Here is a 16336-nt window from a genome sequence, read left to right on the forward strand (position 1 = left end):
CTCTGCAAGCACTGAAATTGTAGGTGATAGATAGTTTTGTGATAAGATAAATAGTTACGAATAACAAGTAAATAAAGTAAATAAAGTGCAGCAAGGTGGCCCAATCCTTTATGTAGCAAAGGATAAGCCTGGACAATTTCTAATAATGATAAAGGAGCTCCTGAGGACACATGGGAATTATCGTCAAGCTAGTTTTCATCACGTTCATATGATTCGCGTTCGGTACTTTGATAATTTGATATGTGGGTGGACCGGTATTTGGGTACTGCCCTAACTTGGACAAGCATCCCACTTATGATTAACCCTTATTGCAAGCGTCCGCAACTACAAAAGAAGTATTAAGGTAAACCTAACCACAACATTAAACATATGGATCCATATCAGCCCCTAACGAAGCAACGCATAAACTAGGGTTTAAGCTTATGTCACTCTAGCAACCCATCATCTACTTATTACTTCCCCATGCCTTCCTCTAGGCCCAAATAATGGTGAAGTGTCATGTAGTCGATGTTCACATAACACCACTAGAGGAAAAGACAACATACATCTCATCAAAATATCGAACGAATACCAAATTCACATGACTACTAATAGCAAGACTTCACCCATGTCCTCAGGAACAAACGTAACTACTCACAAAAGCATATTCATGTTCATAATCAGAGGAGTAATAATATGCATAAAGGATCTGAACATATGATCTTCCACCAAGTAAACCAATTAGCATCAACTACAAGGAGTAATCAACACTACTAGCAACCCATAGGTACCAATTTGTGGTTTTGATACAAGATTGGATACAAGAGATGAACTAGGGTTTTGAGAGGAGATGGTGCTGGTGAAGATGTTGATGGAGATTGACCCCCTCCCGATGAGAGGATCGTTGGTGATGATTTCCCCTTCCCAGAGGGAAGTGTCCCCGGCAGAACCTAGATTGATTCCGGCAAGGTTCCGCCTCGTGGCGGCAGAGTTTCGTCCCGTAAGCTTGCCCACGATTTTTTCCAGGGTAAAAGTGATGATATAGCAGAAGATGGACGCCGGAGGCCCACCAGGGGGCCCAGGAGATAGGGCGCGCGCCTTATAGGGGGAGGGGGCGCCCCCCTGTCTCCTGGACAGGGTGTGGCCCCCCTGGCGTATTTCTTTCGCTCAGAAATTCTTATTAATTCCAAAAAGTTGTTTCGTGGAGTTTCAGGACTTTTGGAGCTGTGCATAATAGGTTTGCAACATTTTCTCCTTTTCCAGCCAGAATTCCAGCTGCCGGCATTCCCCCTCTTCATGGTAAACCTTGTAAAATAAGAGAGAATAGCCATAAGTATTGAGATATAATGTGTAATAACAGCCCATAATGCAATAAATATTGATATAAAAGCATGATGCAAAATGGATGTATCAACTCCCCCAAGCTTAGACCTTGCTTGTCCTCAAGCGGAAGCCGAAATCAAAAAATATGTCCACATGTTTAGAGATAGAGGTGTCGATAAAAATAAAATACGGACATGAGGGCATCATGATCATTATTATAACAGAAACATATATAGATTTCATCATATGATTTCTTATGCTCAAGTAACAAACAATTCACAATGTCAAGTATGGTTCAAAAACTTCATTGGGAACTAACAAACTATAATCTCAGTCACTGAAGCAATTGCAATTTATCGTAACATCAAAAAGAGTCAACAATAGAGTTTTTTAGCAAGCTCACATACTCAACTATCTCGTAGTCTTCTACAATTGCTAACACTCATGCAGTACTTGTGGTTATAGAGTTTCACCCGGACACTGAGAAAGATAGGGGCTTATTGTGTTGCCTCCCAACGTATTCACCTTTAGGTGAGGTCAACAATAATAGCCCATGCTAACTTACATCCAATTGGATATATATATCATGATCTTTCAAACACGAGGAGCTTTCCAAAGGATAAAATGAAAAAGGGAAAGGTGAGGATCACCTTGACTCAAGCAAAAAGTAAAAACATAAAGTAAAAGATAGGCCCTTCGCAGAGGGAAGCAGAGGTTGTCATGCGTGTTTAGGGTTGATGCACAAAATCTTAATGCAAAAGAACGTCACTTTATATTGCCCTTGTATGTGGACCTTTATTATGCAGTCCGTCGCTTTTATTACTTCCACAACAAGTTCGTAAAAAGCTTATTTTTTCTGCACTAATAAGTCATACATATTTAGATAGCAAATTTTATTGCTTGCAACATGACAACTTACTTGAAGGATCTTACTCAATCCATAGGTAGGTATGGTGGACTCTCATGGCAAAAATGGGTTTAAGGGTATTTGGAAGCACAAGCAGTATCTCTACTTGGTGCAAGGAATTTGGCTAGCACGAGGGGGAAAGGCAAGCTCAACATGTTTGGAAGGTCAATGACAATATACTTTAACTGAGATGTCGGAAAACATAAGCTATTACATTGTCTTCCTTGTCCAACGTCGACTCTTTTAGCATGTCATACTTAATGAGTGCTCCCAATTATAAAAAGGTGTCCAAGATAATATATTTGTATGTGAACCCCTCTTTCCTTATCACTTCCTATTAATTGCAACGATGACCAAGGCTACGTTCATCAACTCTCAACAATTTTTATGCCTCATACTTTCTATGTGTGAAGTTAGCACTATCTATAAGATCCATATGAACTCTTTTATTCTTTCTACTTTCTCAAGACCATAGCAACATAGCAAAGCCCTTGACTCAACACTAATCTTTATTATAGAAAGCTCACAGACTTGATTACATAAAGAGATCACAATGCAAAACTCAAAACTACTTGATATCAAAACTTCGAACTACTACATCAAGATACTACTAAAAGAATCAAACTAAATAAAATGGTAAAGATAAGAGTATGATGGTGATACGATACCGGGGCACTCCCCCCAAGCTTGGCAGTTGCCAAGGGGAGTTCCCATACCCATGTGATTATGTCCTCGGAGGTGATGGAGGTGGTGGTGATGATGAAGGTGGATAATCGCACTTTGAGCGTAAAAGTTCCTCCAACTTGCGGATAATGCCCTTAAGCCTAACAATATGCTCGTTCAACAGAATATTCTCCTGTGTGAGATACTTGTTCTGTATGCGAGCTAACTCAATCATCTTGAAAGCTTCAATCTCTGTTGGAGTAAATAGGTTAGGTAAAGGTTGAGGGATGTCTTGTTCTTTCACCGCCGGAGCCTGAACCTCCATGGCCTTCTTGATCCCTTGGTCCTTGTTGATCTCTTCTAGTTCTTCTCTTTTTAGCTCTATCTTCAATAGCCAAGCATCCTTGTCTTCGTTGTTGGAGGAGGGTGAAGTCATGGTGCTCTAGATCTTCAACGGAAACAGCTCGAAATGAAAACAGAGGATATTTGCGTGATACGGTGGTCAAAACCTTCAGGAGTATATATAATGAATTTTTACTGACCAAAATACGTAATGTGCAAGAAAATGGAGTCCAGGAGGCACACGAGGTGCCCACGAGATAGGGGGCACGCCCTATAGGGGGGGGGGCCCTCCTCTCTCGTGGGGGCCTCGTGTCCTTTTCGGACTACTTCTTTCTTCCTAAAATTCTTATATATTCCAAAACTGATGAAAATTGCCATTGGAGTTGCTTTGGAGTCAGTTTACTTACCATACCACATACCTATACCTTTTCGGAGTCTGGAACGTTCTGGAAAGTGACCCTTATGTATTCCTCACGGGTTATGGTTTCAATAATATTAGTTTCCACAATGATAGGATTACCTGAAATATAATGTTTAATTCTTTGACCATTTACCATCCTTGGACTTGTGCCTTCGAAGTTGTTGATTTTTATAGCACCAGAACGATAGACCTCCTCGATAACGTAGGGACCTTCCCATTTTGAGAGAAGTTTTCCTGCAAAAAATCTTAAACGAGAGTTGAATAATAACACATAATCTCCTATGTTAAACTCACACTTTTGTATCCTCTTATCATGCCAGCGTTTGACTTTTTCTTTGAAAATCTTGGCATTCTCATACGCTTGGGTTCTCCATTCATCAAGTGAGCTAATATCAAATAACCTCTTCTCACCGGCAAGTTTGAAGTCATAATTGAGCTCTTTAATAGCCCAATAGGCCTTATGTTCAAGTTCAAGAGGTAAATGACACGCTTTTCCATAAACCAAATTATATGGAGACATACCCATAGGATTTTTGTATGCAGTTCTATAGGCCCATAATGCATCATCAAGTTTTTTGGACCAATTCTTTCTAGATCTATTCACAGTCTTTTGCAAAATTAATTTGAGCTCTCTATTGCTCAACTCTACTTGACCACTAGACTGCGGATCATAAGGAGATGCTATTCTATGATTGACATCATACTTAGCAAGCATCTTACGGAAAGCACCATGAATAAAATGTGAACCACCATCAGTCATAAGATATCTCGGGACTCCAAACCTCGGAAAAATAACTTCTTTAAGCATTTTAATAGAAGTGTTATGATCAGCACTACTAGTTGGAATAGCTTCTACCCACTTAGTAACGTAATCAACAGCAACTAAAATATGTGTATAACCATTAGAGGCAGGAAAAGGTCCCATATAATCAAAGCCCCAAACATCAAACGGTTCAATTACAAGAGAATAATTCATAGCCATTTCTTGACGTCTACTAATGGTACCTATTCTTTGACATTCATCACAAGATAAGACAAACTTATGAGCATCTTTGAAGAGAGTAGGCCAATAAAAACCAGATTGTAGTACCTTGTGTCCTCCATAAGATTCAGAGTGACACTTACGTAGAATCTGTTCCTGTTCATGCTCAGGCACACAACATCTGATAACACCATCTACTCCTTCTTTATAAAGGTGTGGATCATCCCAAAAGTAATGTCTTAAATCATACAAGAACTATTTCTTTTGCTGGTATGTGAAACTAGGCGGTATAAATTTAGCAACAATGTAGTTAGCATAATTAGCAAACCAAGGAGTAGTACGAGAAGCATTGACGACCGCTAATTGTTCATCAGGAAAGCTATCATTAATAGGCAGTGGGTCATCAAGAACATTCTCTAACCTAGACAAGTTATCTGCAACGGGGTTCTCAGCTCCCTTTGTATCAATAGTATGTAAATCAAATTCTTGGAGCAAGAGAACCCATCTAATGAGTCTAGGCTTAGCATCTTTCTTTTCCATGAGATATTTAATAGCAGCATGATCAGTGTGAATAGTAACTTTGGAATTAACAATATAAGGTCTAAACTTATTACATGCAAACACAACTGCTAAGAAATCTTTTTCAGTAGTAGCATAATTTCTCTAGGCAGTGTCAAGAGTCTTACTAGCATACTGGATAACATTCAATTTCTTATCGACTCTTTGCCCTAGAACAGCACCTACGGCATAATCACTAGCATCACACATAATTTCAAAAGGTAAGTTCCAATCAGGTGGCTGAACAATAGGTGCAGTGATCAAAGCTTTCTTAAGTACTTCAAATGCTTCTACACAATCATCATCGAAGACAAAAGGAATATCTTTTTGCAATAAATTAGTCAGAGGCCTAGATATTTTAGAAAAGTCCTTAATGAACCTCCTATAAAAACCGGCATGACCAAGGAAACTTCTTATACCTTTTATGTCCTTGGGACATGGCATCTTTTCAATAGCGTCAACTTTGGCTTTATCAACTTCAATACCTCTCTCGGAGATCTTGTGCCCCAAGACAATGCCTTCATTAACCATAAAGTGACACTTTTCCCAATTCAGGACGAGACTAGTGTCTTCGCATCTCTGCAAAACTCGATCAAGGTTGCTCAAACAATCATCAAAAGAGGATCCATAGACGGAGAAGTCATCCATGAATACCACACAAATCTTTTCACAAAAATCAGAGAATATAGCCATCATGCATCTTTGAAAGGTAGCAGGTGCATTACATAAACCAAAAGGCATACATCTACAAGCAAAAGTACCAAAAGGGCAAGTAAAAGTAGTTTTAGATTGATCCTTCTGACACAGGTATCTGAGAGAAACCAGAATAACCATCTAGAAAGAAAAAATGTGTGTGTTTGGATAGTCTTTCTAGCATTTGATCAATAAAAGGTAAGGGGTAATGATCTTTCTTAGTAGCTTTATTTAACTTACAGAAATCAATTACCATCCTATAACCTGTAATAATTTATTGCGGGATCAATTCATCTTTATCATTAGGAACCACGGTAATACCTCCCTTTTTAGGGACACAATGGACAGGGCTTACCCATTCACTATCAGCAACGGGATAAATAATACCTGCCTCAAGGAGCTTTAGTATCTCCTTTCTTACCACTTCCTTCATCTTGGGATTTAATTGTCTTTGAGGATCTCTAACTGGTTTGGCATCATCCTCCAATGTAATTTTGTGTTGACACAACGTGGGACTAACGCCCTTAAGATCATCCAGAGTATATCCAATAGCAGCTCGGTGCTTCTTCAGAGTTTTCAATAATCTTTCTTCTTCTTTCTCTGAAAGGTTAGCGCTAATAATAACAAGATATATTTCTTTTTCATCAAGATAAGCATACTTAAGATTATCAGGTAATGGTTTGAGTTCAAACACGGGATCACCCTTGGGTGGAGGGGGATCCCCAAGAATTTCTACGGGAAGGTTATGTTTCAGCATAGGTTCCTGTTTAAGGAACACTTCATCTATTTCCTCCCTTTCCTTCATAAACATATCGTTTTCATGGTCTAGCAAATATTGTTCTAACGGATCAGTTGGAGGAACAACAATGGAAGCAAGACCAATAATTTCATCCTTACTAGGTGGTTCCCTTTCACGAGGTTGTCTACTAAACTTAGCAAAATTAAACTCATGAGACATACCATCTATGCCAACAGTGACAATATTCTTTTCACAATTAATCTTAGCACTAGCTGTATTCAAGAAGGGTCTACCAAAAATAATGGGACAAAAATCATCTTGTGGGGAACCAAGAACAAGGAAATCAGCAGGGTATTTAACCTTCCCACACAAAACTTCAACATCTCTAACAATCCCAAAGGATTTAATGGTATCCCTATTAGCAAGCTTGATAGTAACATCAATGTCTTCTAATTCAATGGGTGCAATGTCGTGCATAATTTCTTTATATAGATCATAAGGTATCGCACTAGCACTAGCACCCATATCACATAATCCATGATAACAATGATCTCCTTTTTTAACAGAAATAACAGGCATGCCTACGACAGGTCTATGTATCTTAGTATCAGGTCTAGCAATACTAGCAGTCTCACCATAGAAAAAAATAACATGCCCATCTAAATCCTCATCCAAGAGATCTTTAACCATAGCAATACTAGGTTCAACATTAATTTGCTCAGGAGGTGTATAAGTCCTAGTATTACTCTTACGAACAATAGTCGAAGCTTTAGCATGATCTTTTATCCTAACAGGAAAAGGAGGTTTTTCAACATAAGCAGTAGGAACAATAGGATCACTATAGGTAATAGTCTTTTCTTCGACTGTAATCGGTGCAACTACTTTCACTTCAACAGGAGGATTATATTTAAACCACTTCTCTTTAGGGAGATCAACATGAGTAGCAAAAGATTCATAGAAAGTAGCTACTATCTCAGAGTCAAGTCCATATACTTAGCGCTAAATCCACGAAAAGCATCGGTATCCATAAAAGATTTAACACAGTCGAACTTAGGTGTCATACCTGATTCCTTACCATCGTCGGAACTCCAATCTTCAGAGTTGTGTTTAATTCTTTCCAATAAGTCCCATTTGAAATCAATAGTCTTCAGCATATAAGAACCAGCACAGGAAGTATCGAGCAGGTTGTGATTATCAAGAGAAAGCCGAGCATAAAAATTCTGAATAATCATTTCCCGAGAGAGCTCATGAGTGGGGCATGAATATAACATTGACTTAAGCCTCCCCCAAGCTTTAGCGATGCTTTCTCCTTCGCGAGGCCAGAAATTATATATGTAATTACAATCACGATGAACAAGATGCATAGGATAGAACTTCTGGTGAAATTCCAACTTCAATTGCTTATAATTCCAAGATCTCGTATCATCATATAGCCTATACCATGTCAATGCATCTCCCTTCAAAGATAAAGGGAAGATCTTCCTTTTGACAACATCATCGGGAATACCTGCAAGCTTAAATAATCCACAAACTTCATCCACAAAGATAAGGTGTAAATCGGGATGCAATGTTCTGTCTCCTGCAAATGGATTAGCTAGCGGTTTTTCTATCATACCCGAAGGAATCTCAAAGCAAATATTTTCATAAATTTCAGTAGGTTGAGGAGCAACTCTTTGCTCTTTTGGTTGGGGTGAAGATACCCCATACAAGCCCCTCAAAGGATTAGTTTCCATAGTGACAACTAACAGAAAATTTCAGCACACTATATAAATGTTTCCTTACCAAGTTCCACTCACCAAAAGCGCTACACTCCCCGGCAACGGCGCCAGAAAAGAGTCTTGATGACCCACAAGTGTAGGGGGTAAATCGTAGTCCTTTCGATAAGTAAGAGTGTCGAACCCAACGAGGAGCAGAAGGAAATGATAAGCGGTTTTCAGTAAGGTTTTCTCCGCAAGCACTGAAATTGTAGGTGATAGATAGTTTTGTGATAAGATAAATAGTTCCGAATAACAAGTAAATAAAGTAAATAAAGTGCAGCAAGGTTTCCCAATCCTTTATGTAGCAAAGGATAAGCCTGGACAATTTCTAATAATGATAAAGGAGCTCCCGAGGACACATGGGAATTATCGTCAAGCTAGTTTTCATCACGTTCATATGATTCGCGTTCGGTACTTTGATAATTTGATATGTGGGTGGACTGGTACTTTGGTACTGCCATAAATTGGACAAGCATCCCACATATGATTAACCCCTATTGCAAGTGTCCGCAACTACAAAAGAAGTATTAAGGTAAACCTAACCACAACATTAAACATATGGATCCATATCAGCCCCTAACGAAGCAACACATAAACTAGGGTTTAAGCTTCTGTCACTCTAGCAACCCATCATCTACTTATTACTTCTCCATGCCTTCCTCTAGGACCAAATAATGGTGAAGTGTCATGTAGTCAACGTTCACATAACACCACTAGAGGAAAAGACAACATACATCACATCAAAATATCGAACGAATACCAAATTCACATGACTACTAATAGCAAGACTTCACCCGTGTCCTCAGGAACAAACGTAACTACTCACAAAGCATATTCATGTTCATAATCAGAGGAGTAATAATATGCATAAAGGATCTGAACATATGATGTTCCACCAAGTAAACCAATTAGCATCAACTACAAGGAGTAATCAACACTACTAGCAACCCACAGGTACCAATTTGTGGTTTTGATACAAGATTGGATACAAGAGATGAACTAGGGTTTTGAGAGGAGATGGTGCTGGTGAAGATGTTGATGGAGATTGACCCCCTCCCGATGAGAGGATCGTTGGTGATGATTTCCCCTTCCCGGAGGGAAGTGTCCCCGGCAGAACCTAGATTGATTCCGGCAAGGTTCCGCCTCGTGGCGGCGGAGTTTCGTCCCGTAAGCTTGCCCACGATTTTTTCCAGGGTAAAAGTGATGATATAGCAGAAGATGGACACCGGAGGCCCACCAGGGGGCCCAGGAGATAGGGGCGCGCCCTATAGGGGGCGCCCCCTATCTCCTGGACAGGGTGTGGGCCCCCTGTCGTATTTCTTTCGCTCAGAAATTCTTATTAATTCCAAAAAGTTGTTTCATGGAGTTTCAGGACTTTTGGAGCTGTGCAGAATAGGTTTGCAACGTTTGCTCCTTTTCCAGCCAGAATTCCAGCTGCCGGCATTCCCCCTCTTCATGGTAAACCTTGTAAAATAAGAGAGAATAGCCATAAGTATTGAGATATAATGTGTAATAACAGCCCATAATGCAGTAAATATTGATATAAAAGCATGATGCAAAATGGACGTATCACTTTGTTAACACTATAGGTGTAGAGGAGCCAAAGAAGGGTTCCGAGGCGAAAATCTCTAGCATACATTTTCCTGTTTTATGCTACTTTGCCATATTTGCTAGTAGATGCTTGATTGGTCGTGGAAATAGTGGAAACTTTAGTGTTCCTGATATTATCATTCTTCAACATGCCTTGCTCGAAGATAATAGTTTTAGTATGGGTGCCGTCATTGCTAAACGGCTAGGCCTGAATCGTACAAAAGGCTCCATATTTGGAGGTATCTATGCTTCACATCTTGCTAGACATTTTCAGATACCTATTAGTCACCATGAGAAAGAGGAGACAAAATTGCATCCTCACATTTTAGATTATAAGAGCATGGTAGCCCACAAGTTTATCGTTGACAACGAAGAAAGGATGCTCTTGTATAACCTTGGATTTAATAAGAAACACAATGAGACTATTATTTTGCCTGCACCTCTGTTTCTTGATTTGACTGCAGATAATTTTCTTGTTACACCTGAAGTGGTGTACACTCATCGAGCCCAAGCTTTCACTCCAGAACCTGAACCTGAGCCGGAACCTGAACTGGACCCTTATCGTGCATCATCTTTCCAGTGGGATTCGGAGATGGCCAGCCAGTGGTATCCCGATTACACTTCCCAGTACACCGGGGAGAGTAGCGGTGGTCCTTGTTATTAGACCAACTTAGGCCAAAAGCCTAAGCTTGGGGTAGTACATATTTCTCACCGACTTTACATTCATGTTCACACACTAGTCGTCGGTGTTCACACTCTTTCGTTGTATTACCCATGTTAGTTTAAAATTCTTTTTCTAGTTTTCTTCTTGTGTGTGTGATAAACCTTAAGAAAAGCCAAAAAAATTAGTTAGTTAATTTCCATGCTTGTAGCAGAACTAAAATGAAAAACCAAAAATATTTCTTGTTCTTCTTCTTACTTGTTGGGAGCTTTCCCGTGTAAATAGTTTTATTTTCTTTTCTTTCCTTTGGGGGTCGAGAAGACCATATTGAAAATGCTTAGTGGCTCTCATATGCATGATTGTTTATTTAACTTAGAGCCATATTACGTTGTCTTCTCTTTTGAGTTGAATGCTTGCAGATTCCAGCTTAGTCCAATGCACATGCACTATTATTATTATACACATCGTTCGGTCGTGCAAGTGAAAGGCAATACTGACGATATATGATGGACTTACTGGGATAAGAAAAGCTGGTATGAACTCGACCTCTCTTATTTTTTGTAAATATGATGAGTTCATCGTTTCTGATTCAGCTTATTATGAAGTAAACATATTTGCAATGGCATTTAGAGATTATAGTTGCTTGTGCCATGCTTGATTAGCTATGAGTTATAATGGTTTACCTTGTGTGCCAACATGCTATTAGAATGATTATGATGTGGTATGATGGGAAGGTATCCTCCTTTGAATGTATTGAGTGACTCGACTTGGCACATGTTCACGCATGTAGTTGAAATAAATCAACATAGCCTTCATGATATTTATGTTCATGGTAGATTATATCCTACTCATGCTTGCACTTGGTGTAAATTAATTTTAATGCATCTTTATGACTTTTGTCGCTCTCTCAGTTGGTCGCTTCCCAGTCTTTTGCTAGCCTTCACCTGTACTAAGCGGGAATACTGCTTGTGCATCCAAACTCCATAAACCCCAGAGTTGTTCCATATGAGTCCACTATACCTGCATATATGCGGTATTTACCTGCCGTTCCAAGTAAATTTTTATGTGCCAAACTCCAAACCTTCAAATGAAATTCTGTTTTGTATGCTCGAGTAGCTCATGTTTCAACTAGGGCTGCCTATATCTTCCATGCTAGGTGGGTTATTCTCAAGAGGAGTGGACTCCGCTCCTCATTCACGAGAAAGGGCCGGTAACCGGGATGCCCAGTCCCATGATCCAAAAAGATCAAAGCAAATCAAAATAATTAAACAAAACTCCCCCAGGGCTGTTGTTAGTTGGAGGTGATACGTCTCCAATGTATCTACTTTTCCAAACACGTTTGCCCTTGTTTTGGACTCTAACTTGCATAATTTGAATGAAACTAACCCGGACTAACGCTGTTTTCAGCAGAACTGCCATGATGTTGTTTCATGTGTAGAAAACAAAAGTTCTCGGAATGTCCTGAAAATCCACGGAGGACTTTTTGGAAAATCTAAAAAATACTCGCGAAAGAATCAAGACCAGGGGGCCCACACCCAGTCCACGAGGATGGGGGCGCACCCCCTCCCCCTGGGCGCGCCCCCTATCTCGTGGGCCCCTTGGACCTCCATCGACCTCAACTCCAACTCCATATATTCACGTTCGGGGAGAAAAAAATCAGAGAGAAAGTTTCATCGCGTTTTACGACACGGAGCCGCCGCCAAGCCCTAATCTCTCTCGGGAGGGCTAATCTGGACTCCTTTCGGGGCTCCGGAGAGGGGGATTCACCGCCGTCGTCATCATCAACCATCCTCCATCACCAATTTCATGATGTTCACCGCTGTGCGTGAGTAATTCCATCGTAGGCTTGCTGGATGGTGATGGGTTGGATGAGATTTACCATGTAATCAAGTTAGTTTTGTTAGGGTTTGATTCCTAGTATCCATTATGTTCTGAGATTGATGTTGCTATGACTTTGCTATGCTTAATGCTTGTCACTAGGGCCCGAGTGCCATGATTTCAGGTATGAACCTATTATGTTTTCATGAATATATGTGTGTTCTTGATCCTATCTTGCAAGTCTATAGTCACCTATTATGTGTTATGATCCGACAATCCCGAAGTGACAATAATCGGGATACTTCTCGGTGATGACCGTAGTTTGGGTGTTCATGTATTCACTATGTGCTAATGCTTTGTTCCAGTTCTCTATTAAAAGGAGGCCTTAATATCCCTTAGTTTCCGCTATGACCCTGCTGTCACGGGAGGGTAGGACAAAAGATGTCATGCAAGTTCTTTTCCATAAGCACGTCTGACTATTTGCGGAATACATGCCTACATTACATTGATGAACTGGAGCTAGTTCTGTGTCACCCTATGTTATAGCTATTACATGAGGAATCGGATCCGACATAATTATCCATCACTGATCCATTGCCTACGAGCTTTTCACATACTATTCTTCGCTTATTTACTTTTCCGTTGGTACTGTTACAACTACTATAAAAACCTAGAAACTATTATCTTTGCTTTTGCCACCGTTACCTTTATTATCATACTACTTTGCTACTAAATACTTTGCTGCAGGTACTAAGTTATCCAGGTGTGGGTGAATTGACAACTCAACTGCTAATACTCAAGAATATTCTTTGGCTCCCCTTGTGTCGAATCAATAAATTTGGGTTGAATACTTTACCCTCGAAAGCTGTTGCGATCCCCTACACTTGTGGGTTATCAAGACTAATTTCTAGCACCGTTGCCGGGGAGCATAGCTCTATTCTCTGAGTCACTTGGGATTTATATCTATTGATCACTATGAAGAACTTGAAAGACGACAGAACTACGATTTTTCCCTCAACTACGAGGGGAGGTAAGGAACTGCCATCTAGCTCTGCACTAGATTCTCTTTCTGTTTTGAGTAAGCTTAGAACACCTAAACCTGCTACTGCTATGAATTCTGATATGTTGGATGTTATTGATGATGCCACTTCTGCTATGCATGATACTTATGATGAAACTACTTCTGTGTGTGATACTACTTTGCAATTAGGTGAATTTCTTGATGAACAACTTACTAGAGTTAGGGGGAATGAAATTATTGAAGATGCTATTATTGATGATAGTGATGATGAAAATTCTCCTAATGATTATGAATTGCCTGTTGTTCCTGAGGGTTATGTTATGAATGAAGAAGCTGCTAGAGCTATTTTGCTTGCAATGATAGATATGATCTTAAGAAATTATTAGCTAAATGGAAGCAGCAGTCTCTTAATGCTAGAATGAAACCTAACCCTGCTTTTGCTACTTCACCTATCTGTGTTACTGATAAGGATTATGAATTCTCTGTTGATCCTAAAATTATTACTTTAGTTGAATCTGATCCTTTATATGGCCTTGAATCTGAAACTGTTGTGCCACATCTTACCAAGTTGAGTGATATAGCTACCCTGTTTACTCATTATGATAAATCTCGCTATTTTTATATCCTTAAGATATTTCCATTCTCGTTAAAGGGTGATGCTAAGACTTGGTATAATTCTCTTGCTCCTAGTTGTGTGCGTAGTCCTCAGGATATGATTTATTACTTCTCTGCTAAATATTTCCCTGCTCATAAGAAACAAGCTGCCTTGCGGGAAATATATAATTTTGTGCAAATCAAAGAAGAGAGTCTCCCACAAGCTTGGGGGAGGCTTCTCCGATTACTTAATGCTTTGCCTGATCATCGTCTCAAGAAAAATTAAATACTTGATAACTTTTATAATGGACTACCGATGCTTCCAAGGACTACTTGGATAGTTGTGCTGGTTGTGTTTTCAGGGAAAGAACAATCGACGAAGCTGAATTACTATTGAATAATATGTTGACTAATGAAAATAATTGGACTCTTCCTGAGCCAATTCCTGAGGCAATTCCTGAACCAATTGAGCCAACTCCTGAGCCTATTCCTAAACCCACTCCGAAGAAGAGAGGTGTTTTATTTCTCAGTCCTGAAGATATGCAAAAGGCAAAGAAATCAATGAAAGAAAAAGGTATTAAAGCTGAAGATGTTAAGAATTTACCTCCTATTGAAGAAATACATGGTCTTAATATACCGCCTGTTGAAGAACCACATTGTCTTGATAACCCGACACTAGTAGTAAAGGTAAATTCTCTCTATAGATATGATAAAGTTGAAATCCCCTCTACTAAATTTCATAGCCCATGCTTAGATGAATTTGATGACTTTATGGCTAGACAAGAAAGTTTTTAATGCTTATGTTGGTAGAGAGTTAAAGAATAATGCTTTCGAGGTAGGGCGCGTGAGCGATAATATGGCTAGAGTTAAAGGTGAACTCAAACTCATTAGCAAATATACTTCTATGCTTGCTACTCAAGCTGAGCAAGTACTCAAAGCTCAAAATGATTTGCTTGATGAATTAAATAATAAAAATGACTTTGCTGTTAGAGTGGCTACTAGAACTGGTAGAATGACTCAGGAACCTTTGTATCCTGAAGGCCACCCTAAGAGAATCGAGCAAGATTCTCAGAGAAATAATTTAGAGGCACATAGTTCTTCTAAAAAGAAGAAGAAGAAAAATGATAGAACTTTGCATGCTTCTAGTGAACCTACTGTAGACACACCTGAGAATCCTAATGATATTTCTATTTCTGATGCTGAAACACAATCAGGTGATGAACATGAACCTAGTGATAATGTTAATGATAATGTTCATGTTGACGCTCAACCTAGCAAAAACAATGAAGTAGAGATTGAACCCGCTGTTGATCTTGATAACCCACAATCAAAGAATCAACGTTATGATAAGAGAGATTTTGTTGCCAGGAAGCATGGTAGAGAAAGAGAACCATGGGTTCAGAAACCCATGCCCTTTCCTCCTAAACCATCCAAGACAAAGGAAGATGAGGATTTTGAGCGCTTTGCTGAAATGATTAGACCTATCTTCTTACGCATGTGCTTAACTGATATGCTTAAAGTAAATCCTTATGCTAAGTATATGAAGGATATCATTACAAATAAAAGAAAGATACCGGAAGCTGAAATTTCCACCATGCTTGCTAATTACACTTTTAAGGGTGGAATACCAAAGAAACTTGGAGATCCGGGAGTACCAACTATACCATGCTCCATTAAAAGAAATTATGTTAGAACTACTTTATGTGATCTTGGAGCCAGTGTTAGTGTTATGCCTCTCTCTTTATATCATAGACTTGAATTGAATAAGTTGACACCTACTGAAATATCTTTGCAAATGGCTGATAAAACAACTGCTATACCTGTTGGTATTTGTGAGGATGTGCCTGTTGTGGTTGCAAATGTCACTATCTTAACGGACTTTGTTATTCTTGATATTCTCAAGGATGATAGTATGGCTATTATCCTTGGTAGACTTTTTTTGAACACTGCAGGAGCTGTTATTGATTGCAACAAAGGCAATGTCACTTTTCATGTTAAAGGTAATGAGCATACGGTACACTTTCTGAGGAAACAATCTCAAGTTCATAGCATCAATTCTATTGGAAAAGTTCCAACTATCATTATTGGAGGTTCTGAATTTTCTCTCCCTGCTGTCAAGAAAAAGTATGATATTATTATTGTTGGGGATTTTCATATCCCCCTTGAGGTAACTTAGTGTTATTCGAAATTTCTCCGATTCCGTGTTATTCGGAATGAGTTTGTTAACAAGACTTGATCAACCTTGTTAGTGGATTCATTTTGATGATCATGAGATGGATGAAACTAGA

Source organism: Triticum aestivum, chromosome 2B (genome assembly GCF_018294505.1).
Source record: "Triticum aestivum cultivar Chinese Spring chromosome 2B, IWGSC CS RefSeq v2.1, whole genome shotgun sequence".
In the NCBI taxonomy this organism is placed as follows: domain Eukaryota; kingdom Viridiplantae; phylum Streptophyta; class Magnoliopsida; order Poales; family Poaceae; genus Triticum; species Triticum aestivum.